General features: G+C 37.4%; 1 pseudogene; it reads right to left on the reverse strand.

Moving 5' to 3' along the window:
- Positions 1-15,126: 15,126 nt before the first annotated feature.
- LOC139784438 (uncharacterized) lies at positions 15,127-17,885 on the reverse strand (annotated as a pseudogene).
- Positions 17,886-18,250: the final 365 nt, after the last annotated feature.

Raw genomic sequence — 18,250 nt, forward strand, 5'->3', positions numbered from 1 at the left:
ACGAGTATACTCCCTTCTTTTTCTATCTCAGCGAGTTAGAAGGAGAAGGGAGTATACCCGTGTGTACCCGGGTGACGTTTCCGAATGCAGCCTAAACGCTTAACAGAGGATCTCTAAATGTTTTAAAGAACTCTCAGCAAACGTCATACGTCATGTAAACGCTGTGCAAACTCTCAAAAACACTATATACAAACGCCTTTCAAACGCTGCAGCGTTGCAATTTCCGCTCTACGAACTCTCTACTGACCGTTTCTAAACTCTCAACGAACTTCCGCAAACGCTCACGTAAACATCAAACAAACGTTTATAAAACTTCTCATTTTCGCCAGGGTGGATATACTTTGACTATTGTGGTCTTGGACGTCAAATATATAAGATTTGTACTTTCTCAGAGTCATGTGGGAAAAACTGCATTTTCAGTGTGTTCGCGCGCGAGCAAGATTTGTCGCGGCGAACGAGAGAGACGCCGGGATCGCTCAGAGAGAGCGAGAGGTGAGAGCGACGGGAGCAAGAGAGTGCGAGAGAGAAAGAGAGATGTGACTTTGGAGCGAGATGTTTTGGAGCGCGTGGTAGGACAAGAGATGTAAATATGATTCGATGGATGGAGCGAAGGTCAATGTTAGATTAACCGAATGTCCGTTGGTTGAATAATAAGTTCAATTTATTACAAGCACTGAAGTCTAACATCAATCGAATGCGGCACAGGCCTTCACAGATTGTCGTTATGCAATCGTATGCGCACAGCGTGCACTCACAGTGTAAAAGTTCAAATTAAGCGTTCGCGCAGGCGTAAGAAGGCGCGTTTGACACCGGAACGGCAGGATGATCGCGATCACCAAATCGGCGTAACTGCGACCTCGACTGCAATCCGAGATTGCCTCGACAGCTTCGCACCGGTATTCGCGCTCGCGTTCTCGTACTTGAGAGCTCGCGTTCGACTTCCCCGCGAATGTTCTCGAAGGCTTTTCGGGTGAACGACTAGGCTAATATTTACAACTCGCAACACGCTCGCTTGAAGGATAGAACTCGTCTAATCAGTTGTCTACCGATGGCCATCGATCAGCCGAAAGTCGGTTCTGAGGGAGGGAGGCGTGTGACGCTCTTATTGGCAAACGTTTTCCGCGAACGCGTTGCACGCTCCTTGGAACGCGTTGAATATATCGAGGCATTAATCGAGAATCGATATATTCTATATCGCAGCTTAGACTCATGAACGTATAACAATGAAATAAAATAAAATAATAATTATAATGGAATATATATACATAAATTGCTAGTCACTCCTAAACACAGTGTGATTATGTTATGATATGACGTCAGATTCGTATTCAGCGACCCCAAAAACCCTCGAGTAACAAATTTTAGGCAAATCTGGTCAATTTTCAAAAACTCATCGGGTATACTGGATCTGCCATTTTGAATTTTGGAAAACTGACATCAGATTCGTACTCAGCGACCACAAAAACCCCCGAGTACCAAGTTTCAAGCGAATCGGATCAATTTAAAAAAACACCCGCCATATTGGGTCCGCCATATTGGATCTGCCATTTTGTATTAAAAAATCTAGCCAATTGTTATGTAATTCAAGCTTTTGAATCCGAATCCACGGTCAAAATTTCGAAACTAGCTCGCGCTTTTTTATTACGGTTCAAAAATGTACTAAAAAAGTATGTTTTTTGAGATTAAAAAAAAAACACAAACCAACTTTTGAATTCTGACCTCGGATTCGGATTCAGCGACCCAAAATACGTAAGAATTGACTAGTCCGGTCCGCCGGACAGAAAAAAAATTTTTTTTTGTGGGGCTGTGTAATCTTCCAAATGCCATTCGATTAAGCATCGTTTGTACTTGTTTGTACCCGTTTTTTATTTTGTTTGTACCGTTAAGGGCATCCTATAGTGGAGGCCGAACTTCCTCGACGTCGGTAATGTCAACATTTCTAATCCTGTTTTCTATGTTATATATCTATATCTGTCCTTGTCTAACAAGAGGCATCTGTCTTTGTTTGATTGCTGCGCTATCTCTCGCTACACGCAATACTGCTTATCCTATCAACCTGAATGTGCTTTAGCTTAATAAACCTTCATTTTAGAAAATCTTTTTTTCTAGACGTTGAATCTTGGTTTTATTTACACAATATTGTTCCTACATGTTGTCCCTACGTCGCCTGGGTGTCATTATATATATATAAACTGCAGTAATTTTGTTATTGTCGTCAGATGACAGCTGTATGTGCCCAAATTAGTAAAATTTTTAATTTTTTTTTGTTCCCGATATGAAATCGTGTGTCGCGATGTAGATTTTTGTGCGTACTTTAATTCTAGACCAAAAACTTGCAATTCTGTAAAGCCAATTCAAAGATTTCTTAAAATGAAAAAATGTCGGTAACTACTGCCACTATAGGATGCCCTTAAGGGGATCCTATAGCGAAGGCCGAACTTCCTCGATGTCGATAATGTCAACATTTCTAATCCTGTTTTCTCTATATCTGTCCTTGTTTAACTATAGTAATCTGTCCTTGTTCAATCGCTGCGCCATCTCTCGCTACACGCAATACTGCTTATCATATCAACCTGCATGTGCTTTTGCACAAAATAGTAGCGAAAGCTCAAACTTTTTTGTTACGTTTTTAATTTTAGTTTTTCATGTACGGTATTCTTTGTTTACATTATACGAATGGTGCGTGTATCTCATTTTGTACATACAAACTGTACAACTACTGTATTAAGCAAACGTTTACGGTAGGTGACAGCTTAAAAATGTATTTTTTTAATTTTTTCCGATTTTTATCTTGAAATCAACAGTCGCACAATTTGTTTTCGTGCATATTTCAATTGTGTACAAAAATTTTTAAGTTCTATACAGTCTACTCAAAGTTGGAACTCTCCCTGTAATTGTCGGTAATTTGGATCAGTTTAGGATCCCTCTAAGGAGGTAAAAATACGAGATATTGAAAATTCGTATAAGGGTAACTTTGTCATTTTTAGAGATATTTTAAATCTGCAAGCGGGTGCTGTTTTAGAATCGTTTGTACCCGTTAGTACCACCGCCAGTTTTGTTTGTACCCTTAAGGGGGTGATTGTACCGAATTTTCAATATTGGGGTAAGAGCAATCTTCGCCATACACACACACACGCGCGCGGGAGGGGGGTGGAAGGGGGGTTTTTGGCTCCTTCTCCCGCACCCACCTCCGCCGGTAGGCAGCGTGGACCTCACTTTACAACTTAAAATACATGCTAAGTTGTAAAGCGAGGTCCACGCTACCTACTGGCGGAGGTGGGTGCGGGAGAGGGGGCCGAAGGCCCCCCTTGCATCCCCCCGCGCGCGCGTGTGTGTGTGTGTGTGTGTGTGTGTATGGCGAAGATTGCTCTTACCCCAATTTTGAAAATTTGGTACAATCACCCTCTTAAGGATACAAACAAAACTGGAGGTGGTACAAACGGGTACAAACGATTCCGAAACAGCACCCGCTTGCGGATTTAAAATATCTCTAAAAATGACGAAGTTACTCTTATACGAATTTTCGATATTTCGTATTTTCACCCCCGTGAGAGTACAAACGAAACGAAATGCGGTACAAACGAGTACAAACGATGCTTAACCAAATGGCACTTAAAAGATTATTGTATCTCAAAGTGGGGTGCTGATGATTTTTTAACCCTCCGTAACTTTCGCCCCTTTGAGGTACAAACGAAATAACCTGTGGTACAATCGGGTACAAACCGAGCGTAATCAAATGCACATACAAAAATTTTTTTTTATGAAAGTCGGGTGCTAAGTTCACAGGGTCTCTTTTGCTCTCCCTCGAGCTTCGATGAAGTCAAGTCCAAGCGCACTGTCAACCGCAGTTTTCCCAGCGGGGATTTAAGGCATTCGGTTATTTTACTCGGTCGATGATTCAAAAAGTTCTATATCTGGTTTCTCCTTATTCGAGCTGGAATTTGCATCCCGTAATTCTTGTGACGGCCTCGAAGTCTCAATACGCAGTTTAATAACAATGGATAATGCAATAATAATTTTTTAATGGAAATTATTCGTGATATTGTAAAATACTGCTAAACATCATTAACTGTTTATTAATAATTAAAAGGTGTTTTGTATTTATGCCTTTTCTGCATTTACCATAATATTTGTTAACGAAAGCGTCTGATATAATTTTGCATCGGTTTTTATTCATTTTGTTTTCGTGACAAGAATCGAAGAAAGAAAATCACGTGGTCAAGTAAAAGATCTATCTAAGGCTTTTCATAAAAGATTATTAAAGTCAGGACTAAAAATATCTTTCGACAATAATTATTACAAAAATCACGAAGAAATAGAAGCGTATTTATAGATCAAATAGGGTAGACCGGGGCACGTTGTCACACATTTTGTTCAATATTTTTTGTATTTTTTACATTTAATATTCGAGAGTACTTTGATATGCCAAAATTTCGAGTGAACCCTCAGCTTCAATTGGACAGTATCGAATTTTGTGTGATTGTTACTCTACAGTTGTTACATAACAATAAATAACGACAGGTCGCTTGTGACAACGTGCCCCGGTCACGGGGCACGTTGTCACATCAAATGTAATTGCATGCAAAATGTTATCCAAACTGTATTCAACGTAAATATCAATATATTATAGTGCGCTGCAATGTAAAAAAGTAAAATCCTTCACAGAAACATTTATTTTAATTCAAAAAAGTACAAAATTTTCGTCTTAATCTAAATACAAGAATTCCACTCGAATGCGCAACTTATTGATACACGTTTTATAGGCGCGCTGGCGAGCATAACGAAATATCGATGAGTAACGACCCTAGAGATAATAAATCCAATCGATAAAGAAGTCGGTAAAGAAGAGCAAGCTAAACACAATAGAGGGTTAGAGTGATATCAAAATTGTATGTGACAACGTGCCCCGAGGGCATTTTTTTACTCCAAACAGCCTCATGGTCGACACGTTTGAGATATTCATAAGGTTAGGTATTGCACGCGGTAGGTAAAAGTACATACTTTAAGATAATATAAAGGTCTATTCTGAAAAAACATAAGCTTCATGTGCAGTACGTTGAATATTAGACAATAAAATTTTACTTACGGTCGCAAAAAACTTTCAAGTTGATTTTACGTCAACACAGCTGGAGCAATCTCAACACTGTAAACATACCAAAGATGGACATACACTAACACGTTTTGGGAATAACGGGTGTAGTCCTCTGATTATTAGTTTTTTAAATAAAGCCGATGTGACAACGTGCCCCGTGTGACAACGTGCCCCGGTCTACCCTACTGTCAATATAATTCTTAGACGATGAGATTATAATATTATAATATGATGTAATTCATGTAAACAACTTGATATGCTGTATTTTACATAATTCTTTCATGCTTTTGCAAAACATTAACGACACTTTCAATTTGTGCGTCAAAATTAAAAGTCATACAATTTATTTAATTCATTGATCCTTATCATAGCAATGTCAAATAACACAGGCCCACAAAATAAAAAAAGTGGTCTGTACTTTTGACCAGACCCACCTATCTTTATGTATTTTGACGCGCTGAATCCGAATCTGAAGTCCGTTTAGCCCAAACACCCTCAAAATTTCGAGTAAATCGCAAAAAATAGCTAAAAATTGCGAAAAATCACGTTAACGAGTGCGAGAAAATTCGGAAAAATTTTTTCTGACCTGGATCAAGTGTGTTTCTTTTGTATTTTAATGCGCTGATTCCGAATCTGAAGTCTGTTGAGCTCCATTACTAAAAAATTTGGCAAAATTACAAATAAAAAAAATGAAAATCGTGAATAGTAAAAAATCCAGAAAAAAATGTTATGGATATAGTCTAAGATCCCGACTTACATCGACCTTCACCCATCTGTTTTCCTAATAAAAGGTATTTTTTATCAAACATAATGAATAAACAAACAAATCGCGGATGGGTTGCCTAATTAAATCAGCTCAAGGCTACCCTTAATTAAAAATAATTTAATTAATTTTTTTTTATTTCTACACTCATTTATATTCTCAAAAAATTCAGTACCAATCGAAAGTACAAAGCATAAGTAGAAAGGAAAAGTTAGGTTGCCTATCTTTTACTGCTCCCTATTACCGGGTTGCCAGGGATAAACAGGTGAGTTGGTATGACCAATTTACACTCATCTTTATTCTTAAGGTAACTATATAGTAAAATAAAGATAATTTTATTGCGAACACAGTGGTATTAGGTTGCCTAAGCAAAATCGATCAAGACTTGCGGTTGCCGCGCTTTAAAGTCCGAATATTTGAGTAAGCGAGCGGGGTGCGACAGAGAAGCGCTGAACGTACTATTCTATGCAATAGAGGAGGACGCAGCATAGCAGTTGTGCGTGAAGCAGTTGCCGAGTGAAAGAGAGTGCGCATGCTCTTTTCTCCGTGCGATAGAGAAAGACAACTCTATCGCTCAAAATCTTTTTTGGAGTAAATAATACTATTTAGAACTTGATCCGTTCACTCGTTATCGAGATCTCAACATCTCGAGTACTCGTAAATCGTCAGCTTGGGCTCTCGCAATACATATTAGTCTTTGGTAATAGAAAATGAACGGTATCTTATTGTGTTGCACTTAAGTCTAATGGCGCTCTACCACTAGACCACACTGCCGCCCAAATTATTTATTATTATTTCAGTTATTTCTTTATTGCGACATGTTAGAAGATTTATATAATTTTATTTAAAAAACACATATCTAATAAAAGACGCATAGTTTATAGAATTTATTTCCGTTTTCAAATTTATCTTCTCGAACAATACAACTTTTTATATATATTTCTTAATACATATTTAAGCTATTATAAATTATTTTACATTGCTCTATCTACTAAATTGGTATATGTACCTATATACAGGGTGTTCTAAAAAAGGGGGGCCAAAATTTAGGGAGATATTCCTCACACCTAAAGGATGAAAAAATGTTATATGAACATGGGTGCGGAAACGCTTTATTCAGGAGTTGTGTTGAACATACTGTTGACTTACACAATTACTTACACAAGAAACAATTTAAGATTAACAACTAAAAACAAATGTAAATAAACCTACTGATTAAACGATTGTCGTCCACAATGATTAATCTTAAATTGTTTCTTGTGTAAGTAATTGTGTAAGTCAACAGTATGTTCAACACAACTCCTGAATAAAGCGTTTCCGCACCCATGTTCATATAACATTTTTTCATCCTTTAGGTGTGAGGAATATCTCCCTAAATTTTGGCCCCCCTTTTTTAGAACACCCTGTATATACACACACACACAACATAGTACTATGCGTGTAGCGATATGTCATCATTAAATTTTTCTGTTGCGTAATACCTATAATTCTTGTAATCTATATATACATATAAAAACAAATGTCTTGACTGACTGACTGACTTATCAACGCTCAGCCCAAACCCCTAAATCTAGAAACTCATGAAATTGGGGGCGCATATTCCTTCCTTCGTAAGCATCCACTAAGTAGGGAATTTTAGAAATTCAATCCTTAAGGGGGTGAAACGAAGTAAAATATATTTTCATGGATTTCTCAATATCTCTTAGGCCCGATGAGATATCGACTTGGTTTTTTTATTTAAAGTAGTTACATACCGTAGCGAGACACGGGTATCAAGCTATATCAATAAATACCTATACAATTTATATTGTCCGTACTCGCGATAAAGACTACTTTGGATGCAGGACGGTTGACGGGTAGGGCGATGGGAGGGAAAACAAATATTGCCGCGTGGGTAATTACTGAGACGACGACGGCGCGGTGGGACATCAATCTCTGGAGTTTGACCGCGCCGTTGCTTAGCTCTTAAATTCGAATGTTCTTTCGGCTACAGTGCTGTATGTGTACATGTACGGCGGTTCCTCTCTTATTTATTTGATGATGGATATTCGCATCGAATTGGAACGCAGCATCACATTCTGTCTCCACGCTTCTTTTCACTCTTAATATATTTTATCTCTGTCCTTGGCCCGTACACCGAACGTCCTTTTCACGAATTCCTCGGCCAATATACCTCGTGTCGATTTTCTCACGTCGAGATTTACGCGCAATTTTCATCATCAGATTCATCAGAAGTTGCAATGTTGTAGTCAAATTGTGAGGGATTGTCATCATTATTATCACTGTTTGTCACGTGCAATATGTCATCAACTTGTAAAGGCGTTGGGTTTCCAACGAATTGGCTTTAAATAGCCATCCATGAACCAACCGCAATTTTCAGGACGTAGTTTGACACAACGAGGATCAGTTGCATTAAGCCACATAGAATTGACGTATATTGTACGTAAAATTTTCTGTTTTAGCGATTTCCAGCATGGTGGGATCATATTTGAGTCGAAGCTTTTAATTTTTTTCATAAATTGTTCATTGTCTTTCTTAGTCGAATAATTTTTTTGAAAAATGCGATACCTTGCGTCATTTACACTAGTGCAATGCTTGATACCATATATAAGAGCAGTAAACTCCTGAATAACGTCAATTTTTTCGTCGATGAAAATGTCAGCTTCATCTGTTAATAACGCAAAAGTTTTTTGGTACGTCTCGTTTTTCGAAAAAATTTTAAAAGGTCTGACTTTTCCTTTATTGTAAAAAGCTGCCGTGTAATCGCAGCCTGTAAATGCATGGAAAGCCGGCAGACTTAGGCATAATGTAGATCTCAACTTCAGTGCTAATTCTGTACAATTAATGCAGTTAAGATCTTTATTATTTCCTTTCTTGATCGTTGAACCTGCTAACCAAATTTCTGATTCTGAAACTTTATGCATATTAGCCAGCAAAATTATTAAAACATCAGTATCAGAGGCTTTTACTAAAATTCTTGAACTTGGTGGCACTTTGTTAACATGAAACATAATTCGCGTATCTGCTTCTTTATGCTGACATATATAATCAACTTCTTCACTTTTTACGACATGATTTTCCTTTGTTTGATAAGAATAGCACTGATCTCCAACTGTTATAAAAATTTTTTTCGTTTGGATTATTGGTACCAAATGGTCGTTCTCCCAGTAATTAGCTAAGAATTGTACCAAAGCCTCTTTAAAATAATAATTTTTGAGACTTCCCAAAAAATCGGTAGGTCTAGGTTGTAGAGGTCCTGTAATTCTATATGGAATATCGAACTCCTGTCGACTTTGACGTTTAGAATCTTTGATTGAAGGCGTTAAATAGCGGTCAAATATAAGATGTATCTTCCCAGCATTACTTGAACAAAGTTTTATAAGGATAGATTCAGCTATTTTATCAAAGGTTTGTGGCATGGAGGATCCGATAAGGTGTAAGTAGTAAAAACCATCTATTATTTCAACGTCGATTTGTGTTGGCTCAACCATTTAGACTTAAGATTTTAATGTCTTGGCTAATGTCGACTTGTTTGTTTTTAACATTTCACCAGTACACGAGAAAAGAGCAGGCGGCATTGGTGCTAGTGGAAACGTCAAACAGTATTCTATATTAATTTTTTTGTCAATGCTAATTGCGAGTAGTCGCCCAAAGATGTCTCGTTCCATTTTTAGTAAGACCTTCTTGCTCTTATCTTTATTCACCTGAGCTTTGGTGGCGCACTGTGATGCGAAATTTAAGATTTTGTTCCGTGGTATCGGTTTTTCAAATCTCTCGGAAACTGAACAGCATTCAAAAATGAAACTTAACTTTTGTTGATTGCCTACTGACTTAACGGCAAGCAGGAAATCAGTAACATCTGAAGATGCTGCTTTACCAGTCGAAATGTTAAACAAAACATTTTTATCGATACTATCATCAAATGGATTGACCGTATTTTTAATCGCTTCAATGATACTGTGAAGACTTTTTTGTCCTTGTTTATTCTGCTTTTTTGCAAAGAATGCGAAGTATCATCTTTTAGCGACAAACCAAGATTCTCTTTGACAGCTGTCAATATTTTTGTCCTCATATTGTGACTGAGAGCCCATCTTTGTCGCGCAGATATAGAGTCTGCAGAAAGATTATTAGCCAATTGATTACTGGCATCAGCATTGATGGTCTGCTCTAGTGTCAAGTCAACAGGTGATCTAGCAAAATTGGCTTTAGTACGTCTAATTCCAAATGCGCCTTGACGAAATTCTGCAACCAGGGGTGAATCTTCAGTATGCAATCTGATTAAATTACTTAAGTACAATAGGGACCATCTAGCATAATTAGGCTGGTTTAATGCAAAAAATAAATCAGACATGTTGAAAATCGAGTCCAAGTACAGTTCAAAGTTACTGGTACGGATGCTTCTCGAAAAGCGAAGGAATAAGTTAATAAACTCACAATACTGATAGTAGTATTGAGCCGTTTTTCCCTTTTCACCCATCAAAGTCTGTTTGCAGAACTCTTTATAGCCATTAACAGTTTGGTTCAATAAATCAGGTAATTCAAACCTCTCGTTGACGTCAGATACAGTCTGATTGGATGCATTGTCTATAAGCGCTTGTAATAATTCACCTAGTATCTCAGGAGATACATTAATTGTGGATAAATATTGTTCAAAATGAAGTATTTGTAACGCAGCGGCGGCCAGCGGGTGTAATCGCTTGCAACGATTAAAGTGCTTGCTGTCTAAAAAGCTGTTCATCGAGCCGCCTGCTAATACTTCTGCCTGAACTAGTATTTCTACTAACCCACTGGAGTCTATGTATTTCCCGATCGCTTTGAAGAATGCCATCTGCATATGGAACGCTCCCAAATTTACAAAAATGTTATCAAATTTGGGTTTTTCACTTTCTTGAATCTGCATTGCCATTTTGGCTATGGCTAAATCGTATGTCACGATAATCAGTCCTTGTTGACACTTTTCAGCAATTTTATTAGCCATAACGAGTGTTTCATTAACTATTGCATAAGACGTTGGAGATGAATTTATTGGAGACAAATACTCGACGTTTTGAATTCCACTGTGATCAGTTGAAAGCATACAGTTGTAACCCAACCACATAGGAACAGAATCATTTCGCGACAAAGACATTATCCATAGTATATCTTTATCAATGGCTATTTCTGTGGCGCTTTTGCATACGTCGATTACATTAGTAAATGAATCAACGGTAAGCAGCTGCATACTTGTTGTCGGTTTTGAGTAATATGGTCGAATACCTCGTAAAATTTTATTGAAACGTCGTCTTTTACGTGAAGAAGGTCCACATTCGTCTCTGTTGTCATCAAGCGAAAGAGTTGAAGAAGTCGTAGCTTCAATATCATCAGGATCTTCATTTTCCGCACGAGGAAATTGATAAATAATTCCAACTGTGTCATGCGTGGTATCTTTTCCTGAAGTCGTGTCAACGAAGCGATCAAAATTATCAAACGCTACGTGAGTGCTGCGTCCATCTACTGTATCGATACCGGTTGGTATTACCTTATTATCTTGGACTGCCGTATAAGTCATTTCTGTCTCAAGCTCTTCAGCCAAATTGTATCCAATCGTATGGCCATATCTGTTGAGTATCGTGATTACTTGCCGAGAATTTGTTAGAGATTTCATAGTCAGTCCAAGGGTTAAATTTTTCGCTGGTTTACATCTACCCTTTGAAACAGCATAAATGATATCGCTACACAGTGACGTTACTTTGACCGAGGTGTCGTTTGAGTCATTACGAGAAACGTCGGGTCCGACAATGAGATTGTACATAAATTCAAGCAATTTCTCAGGAATTTCACATTCTCCGTGGATGATGTCATCAGCAATTAAATGACTCGGCAGCTGTTTGCAATCAATAGCTTTTACAAGATTCCTTAAATGATAAGCTACGTCTTCAAATTTGTTGTCTTCTTTTGTTTCCAAAAATTTAGTGTTATTAGCCATAACAGACACATCGATGTCTGTCTTGTACACTATTATTTTACTACGCGGTCCGGTAAATGCTTCAATCGTTAGACGGTCACCGAAACTTTTTAAAACTTTTTTTTCCAAAGTTTCGGGTCGGTAATCCGCCATGTCATCGGGGTCTATTTTATTTCCTCCAAACTCTAATAATAGAGCTTGATATCTTGAAAATAACTGTGCAAAGTACATAACTTTTTCATTTTCAATTATTTCTTTCGTAATAAAATCTATAAGAGACTCATAAGCTAATTTATGTAGCTGTCTGTTTTCATGCCAACTAGTATCAAGATGTTCCTCGATACACCGCTTTTCTTGTACCCGATATGAAGCGAAACAGGTCTTGTGATAGGCAACAGTTTGATTCTCAAGTTTCGAAAGTATCTCCAAATCATTTAAAGTTTCAGCAATTGTTTTTATTTTTTGTACATTTTCAGACTGAGGAAATATCAGATTAAGCATCTGCTTTCCACATTTCTTTTGTTTGTGGCTGCAAAACAGGCATGTTGTTTGTTTATCAGAAGTTAATGACCTTGATGGAAGAGTTGAAGTGGATGAATCCAGTGTTTGAATCAATTCTAATGAGTTGCTGTTTACTGTTGACGATTCACTAGGTGCTGTAGAGGCAGGATTTGTCGATACTGAATCAAGCGTCTCGTCAATCGAATTACGTGGAGTTGATGTAAATGACGGCACCTGAAACAAATAATTTGTTGAACAAATTTAAAAATAAATTTCAGTTTCAAACATTTAAATTAAAGGTTTAAATTCATCAACAAAACAATGAAAATTAGAGCAATTAAATTAATTAACAATATTTTAATACCTTGTCCAAATCCATAGAAAGTGAAGTTATTGCATCAATATTACTCTCTTCTCTTTCAGTATCTGTTGTACTTAAATGTCCACTAGAATCCAGACATCGTAGATATTCGTCAGTTGCAGACGTACTTGGATGCACCTAGAAATTCAATTTTATTGAGTAAATAAAAGTGTTAAATGTATCATTTTTATTAATTAACGGGTAACGCCACTCTAAAGTCCCAAAAACAAGCCAATTTTTGATAATTTTTTTCAGAAATACAATAATCATAAATAAAAATCGGTTTAATTCTATTTATTATCTACACGGAGAGAATTTTATATTAAATTTTACTATGCTGCCGTACCAACTGCGGACCATCAAGACGCCACAAGTTTAAATGCTATGAACATAGCATTCAATGCTATAACTATAGCATTCAATGCTATACTAGTTATAGCATTAAATGCTATAGTTATAGCATTGAATGCTATGTTCATAGCATTTAAACTTGTGGCGTCTTGATGGTCCACAGTTGGTACGGCAGCATAGTAAAATTTAATATAAAATTCTCTCCGTGTATATATTAAAGTATAAAAAAAAATTTTTATTAATTTTTTATTGACAAAATGGCGGCGCCAGAGCCATTGATCCAAAGTGCCTTTTTGCGGAAGTCGTCCAACGCCAACGGGCGGAATCGAAGCTCCTATAATTTCTGAGTTGGAACAAAAATTCAAAGATTTTTGAAAAATATATAAGATTTTCTATAGAAGTACCAATGGGAATTGCGAAATATCATTTTTTGTAAGAATGGTGCATGTTGGAAAAAATGTTTAATTTTTCGCTAAAAAATTTCGCACAAAATTGTTTATAAAAAAAGTTTTGTTCAACTTATCGCAAAATCCATAGGTACTTCTAAAGATAATGTTATTGTAAAGTTTCACTCAAAATTTCAAGTCAATCGGATAAAAGGTGTTCGAGTTCTGATTCCGCCCGATTTTAAAAAAGCGATTTCGAGAAAAACGCGTTTAAAGTTTCAGTTAATATTCACAGATGCATTCCGCGCCGGCAGACGGATTACGAAAAAAGGATAATAGAGATTTTTCCGAGGTTTGAAACCAAGTGTACCTTATTTCTAAGACCTTAAAGCATCGTTTAAGCAAAAAAAATCGATTTTTTGAAAATTCTAGAGTGGCGTTACCCCTTAATACTGTTAATATACATATACAAAGTCTGCGAGCGAGGAATTTGAACATTCCTGATCGGGATTAGACAGTCTCTGTTCCTGCAAATAATCACAACAGTAAGTCTTGGATATCTGACACATTCAGAATAATAACCAATAAAAAAAATCTTTATAATTTAATTATCATAATTTAAGACAGAATTTAATACTTACTTCATGATTTCTGATAAAATTGTTGAAATCTTCATTATACTTTTTTTTAATACAGTAATTTTTTTATAACATGATGAATGATAACCTAAAGAATCAACTGCGTCCTTGGTTAACTGAACCTCATGATACTTGAAATTTTTTTTTTTACGAAACAATAACTTTAAGAAACAATTCTTAAATGTTTCATCGTTAAAATCAATTATAGAATCGTTTGAGCCGCACAAAAAACACTTTTTCATTTTTCTATAACAATTCACTCGAATAGAGGTTATAAACAACAGAACACGTTTCCAAATACAGAATATATCTGATATATATGAATGCGTAATTACTCCAAAAAAGATTTCGAGCGATGTCGAGCGAGAGTTGTCTTTCTCTATCGCACGGAGAAAAGAGCATGCGCACTCTCTTTCACTCGGCAATTGCTTCACGCACAACTGCTATGCTGCGTCCTCCTCTATTGCATAGAATAATACGTTCAGCGCTTCTCTGTCGCACCCCGCTCGCTTACTCAAATATTCGGACTTTAAAGCGCGGCAACCGCAAGTCTTGAACGATTTTGCTTAGGCAAACTAATACCACTGTGTTCGCAATAAAATTATCTTTATTTTACTATATAGTTACCTTAAGAATAAAGATGAGTGTAAATTGGTCATACCAACTCACCTGTTTATACCTGGCAACCCGGTAATAGGGAGCAGTAAAAGATAGGCAACCTAACTTTTCCTTTCTACTTATGCTTTGTACTTTTGATTGGTACTGAATTTTTTGAAAATATAAATGAGTGTAGAAATAAAAAAAAATTAATTAAATTATTTTTAATTATATATATATATTATATTTATTTAATCCTTGCCTTGCGGCTTAGGATGACTTCCGTCAACCCTTACATAAATTTACGCTTTCTCCTTTACATACATACATTTATATTTCATTTACAAACAACTAGCATTCTGTCTTTCCATTTCCCCTCCCACTATTCTTCTTCCGTCCCCTCCCCCCTTCCGCTTCCCTTCTAACCTTTTCTATCCATTTCATTACCTCCAGTCCATTTCCTTCCTCTCCTAAAAATACATTTAACTGTATCTCATTTTTTGTCGCTTCGCATTCTTTTAGTATATGTTCTATATTCTCCTCTTCTCTTTGGCATATTCTGCATCTTCTATCCTCTTCCCCTCTCCAATGTTCACTGCTTTTTACCTCGCTCCCACATCTGTATCTGGCTATCAACATTCTATCTTTTTTCTTCTTCTTCCCTAGTAAATACTTTGGTAGCTCCTCTGTTACAATCTCTTTATAATTGCTATTGTATCTTGACTCGTTTATCCTTATTTGTCTCTCTTCCTTCTCTTTTTCCTCTATTCTCCTTACGAGGTTCTCCGCCGCCTCCCCGTCCTCTGCCTCCATTTCTCTCCCTAGCTGCTCCTTCTCCATTCCTGCCTTCTCTATTAGTTCTCTTCTCTTCATCTCCCATTTGCTTTCCTCTTTCCTTGGCCTGCTCCTCTCTAGATCTTTTATACATGCTTGAACTATTTTCTTTTCTGACTGTCTCGCCTTCTCCTCGTACCTCACAGCTCTCCTTATTGCCCTCATTTTTATTTCCTTTATTTTGGCCTCTTCCGATATTATGTAATTCGGGGTTCTTCTATCCAATCCTAAAATCCATTTAACGTACTTTCTTTTTATTTTATCTAATCTGCTTTCGTATAACCACCCCCATATTTCGGCTCCATATAATGCCACGCTTTCTACCAGTGCCTCAAACATTTTCATCCTTCTCCCGAAATCCTCTTTAAATATTCTCTCGCCTATGCTCCATGTCCTCTTCATCGCTATTGTAGCCTTTTTCATCCTCTCCTTTATATGACTCTCCGCTCCTCCATTCTTCTGTAGTATATATCCTAGATACTTTATTTCTTTGACCTCCTCTATTTCCTCCTCCCCCCATTTCCATGCCCTTTTCTTCCTTCTCCCCCCCGCTTTCTCGAACACCATTATTTTTGATTTCTCTGGGCTCACACTCAAGCCTTTTCCTTCCAAATACTTCTTGAATCTTCTCATCATTTCCTTCAATTCCGCCTCTCTCGTCGCCATTAACACTACGTCATCCGCTTATGATACTGTCCAGAATTTTTTCTTCCCTATCACCAGTCCTCCTGCTTGTCCTTTTTCCATTCCTTCCTCTAAATCCATGATGTATACATTGAATAGATTCGGGCTCAACGGGCATCCCTGTCTCAGTCCGTTTATTGTCCAAAATTCCTCTGTCTTCTTGTCTCTTATCTTCACTACATTTCTCGTTTCTTTATATGTCTCCATTATTCTTCGCCTCAAATTATCTTCAATTCCTATCTTTTTCATTATTTCATTCAGTTTTCTTCTATCCACTTTATCGAAAGCTGCTCTGAGATCTACAAAGAATGCAAAAATCTTTCCACTTTTCTTACTCAGCTCCTTATTCGCTACATAGTTTACTGTATATACTGCATCCATCGTTCCTCTATTCCTTCTAAACCCGAATTGCACTTCCCTTAACTTAGACTCTATCTCTTTCTCCAATCTGGCATTTAGGATGCTTGCATATATCTTGTACGCCGTATTCATTAGCGTAACTCCTCGGTAATTTTTTGGGTCGTTTCTCTCTCCTCTTTTGTATATTGGGCTGATCATACCTTTATTCCAATCTCCCGGTATACCCTCTCCTTTCCAGATTCTGTTAATTAGCTTCAGGAATTCTTCGCCTACATCCTTTTGCATAAACCTCCACGCCTCGTTCTCAATCCCGTCCTCTCCAGTTGCCTTTCCCATCTTCAGTTTCTTTAGTACTTCGATCACCTCCTCCCTTGATATTTCTTCGACTCCGTTTATACTCTCCGTCCTCGTGCCGTCTTCTTCTTCCTCGTCTTCTATGTCTAGCACCACTCTTTCCTCCGTCCCTCCTAACATTTTCATGAAGTGGTCTCTCCATTCCTCCATTTGTATCTCCTCGCTTATCCCTTCATTTTTCTTTTTCTTATATTTATTTATATACTTCCAGGCTTCCGCTTCGTTTTTAATGTTCCTTATCCTTTCTTCTTCCTCGCTTTCGTGCCTCTTTTTCTGCTCCTTACACCATTCCTTGTGCTCCTTTCTTTCCCTCACAAACTCTTCTTTTTCGATCCTTCCCTTTTTCCAGTTCCTCATCGATTTTCTCAGCCTTCTTTTCCTTTCCTTCCATTCTTTATTATACCATTCTCTTCTTCCTAATCTCCATGGTATTATTCTTTTCTTATGCTTCGTTATAGCGCTCTTTACTTTTTCTTTCATCTCCTTCCAGATATCTTCCGTATCTGTTTGTGTACTCGCCCATCCTTCACATTTCTCATGATATTCTTTCCTCCCTTCTTCTGTCCAGTCGCTTCTTTCTAATTCTATTTCTTTCTTCCTTCCACCTGCCTTCATCACCTTTGGTCCCATCAACTCCACCTCCAGCGGAACATGATCCGATTCCGTTCTGATTCCTTCTTCCACCATATTTATTTCTTCTCCTGCTCTATCATTCCCTAGGACATAGTCTATAACCGATGATCCCAAATCTCCTATATAAGTCCATCCCCCTTCTCTTCCGAAACTCCCGTTTAGTATCGCCCATCCTCTTTCTTCTATTTTATCTATTAGTATACGTCCTTCCCTATTTATAACTTTATCTACCGAGTTTCTGGTCTCGCTCCTCTTTTCTATCTCTTCTTCCTCATTCATCGGTCCTCCTCTGCTTCCCGTTCTCGCATTGAAATCACCTCCTACTAGCAACCATTCTTCGTCCTCTTCTTGTATCTTCTCCCTTAGTGTATCCATCGTATCTTCCATCTTTTGACTGTATAACGTGATTATTCTCCATTTGTTTCCATTATATTCTACTTTTATTTCTGCCACTTCGTCGCTAATCTCCCTAGTCTCTACCAATTTCAAATTCTTGTTGACCGCTGTTATTATCCCTCCTTTTGCTCTTCCTTTTCTGTGTTCTCTTTTCGCTGGTATACAATTCCAAATAAATTTACTGGACAGTTTGTTTTTAATCTTCCTCCATTTATCGTCCTCCACCCATGTCTCCACTAGTCCTATCACATCAAAATTTTCCAAATAATCCCATGTTTCCTCACATTTCTTAATTAGTCCCGCTACGTTCCAGAAGCATATCCTTAATCCCCCTTCTTTTTCCGCCTTATTTTCTT

This window comes from Temnothorax nylanderi, unplaced genomic scaffold (genome assembly GCF_030848795.1).
Source record: "Temnothorax nylanderi isolate EJ_2023f unplaced genomic scaffold, tnyl_v1.0 TNYL_tig0628_pilon, whole genome shotgun sequence".
Classification (NCBI taxonomy): domain Eukaryota; kingdom Metazoa; phylum Arthropoda; class Insecta; order Hymenoptera; family Formicidae; genus Temnothorax; species Temnothorax nylanderi.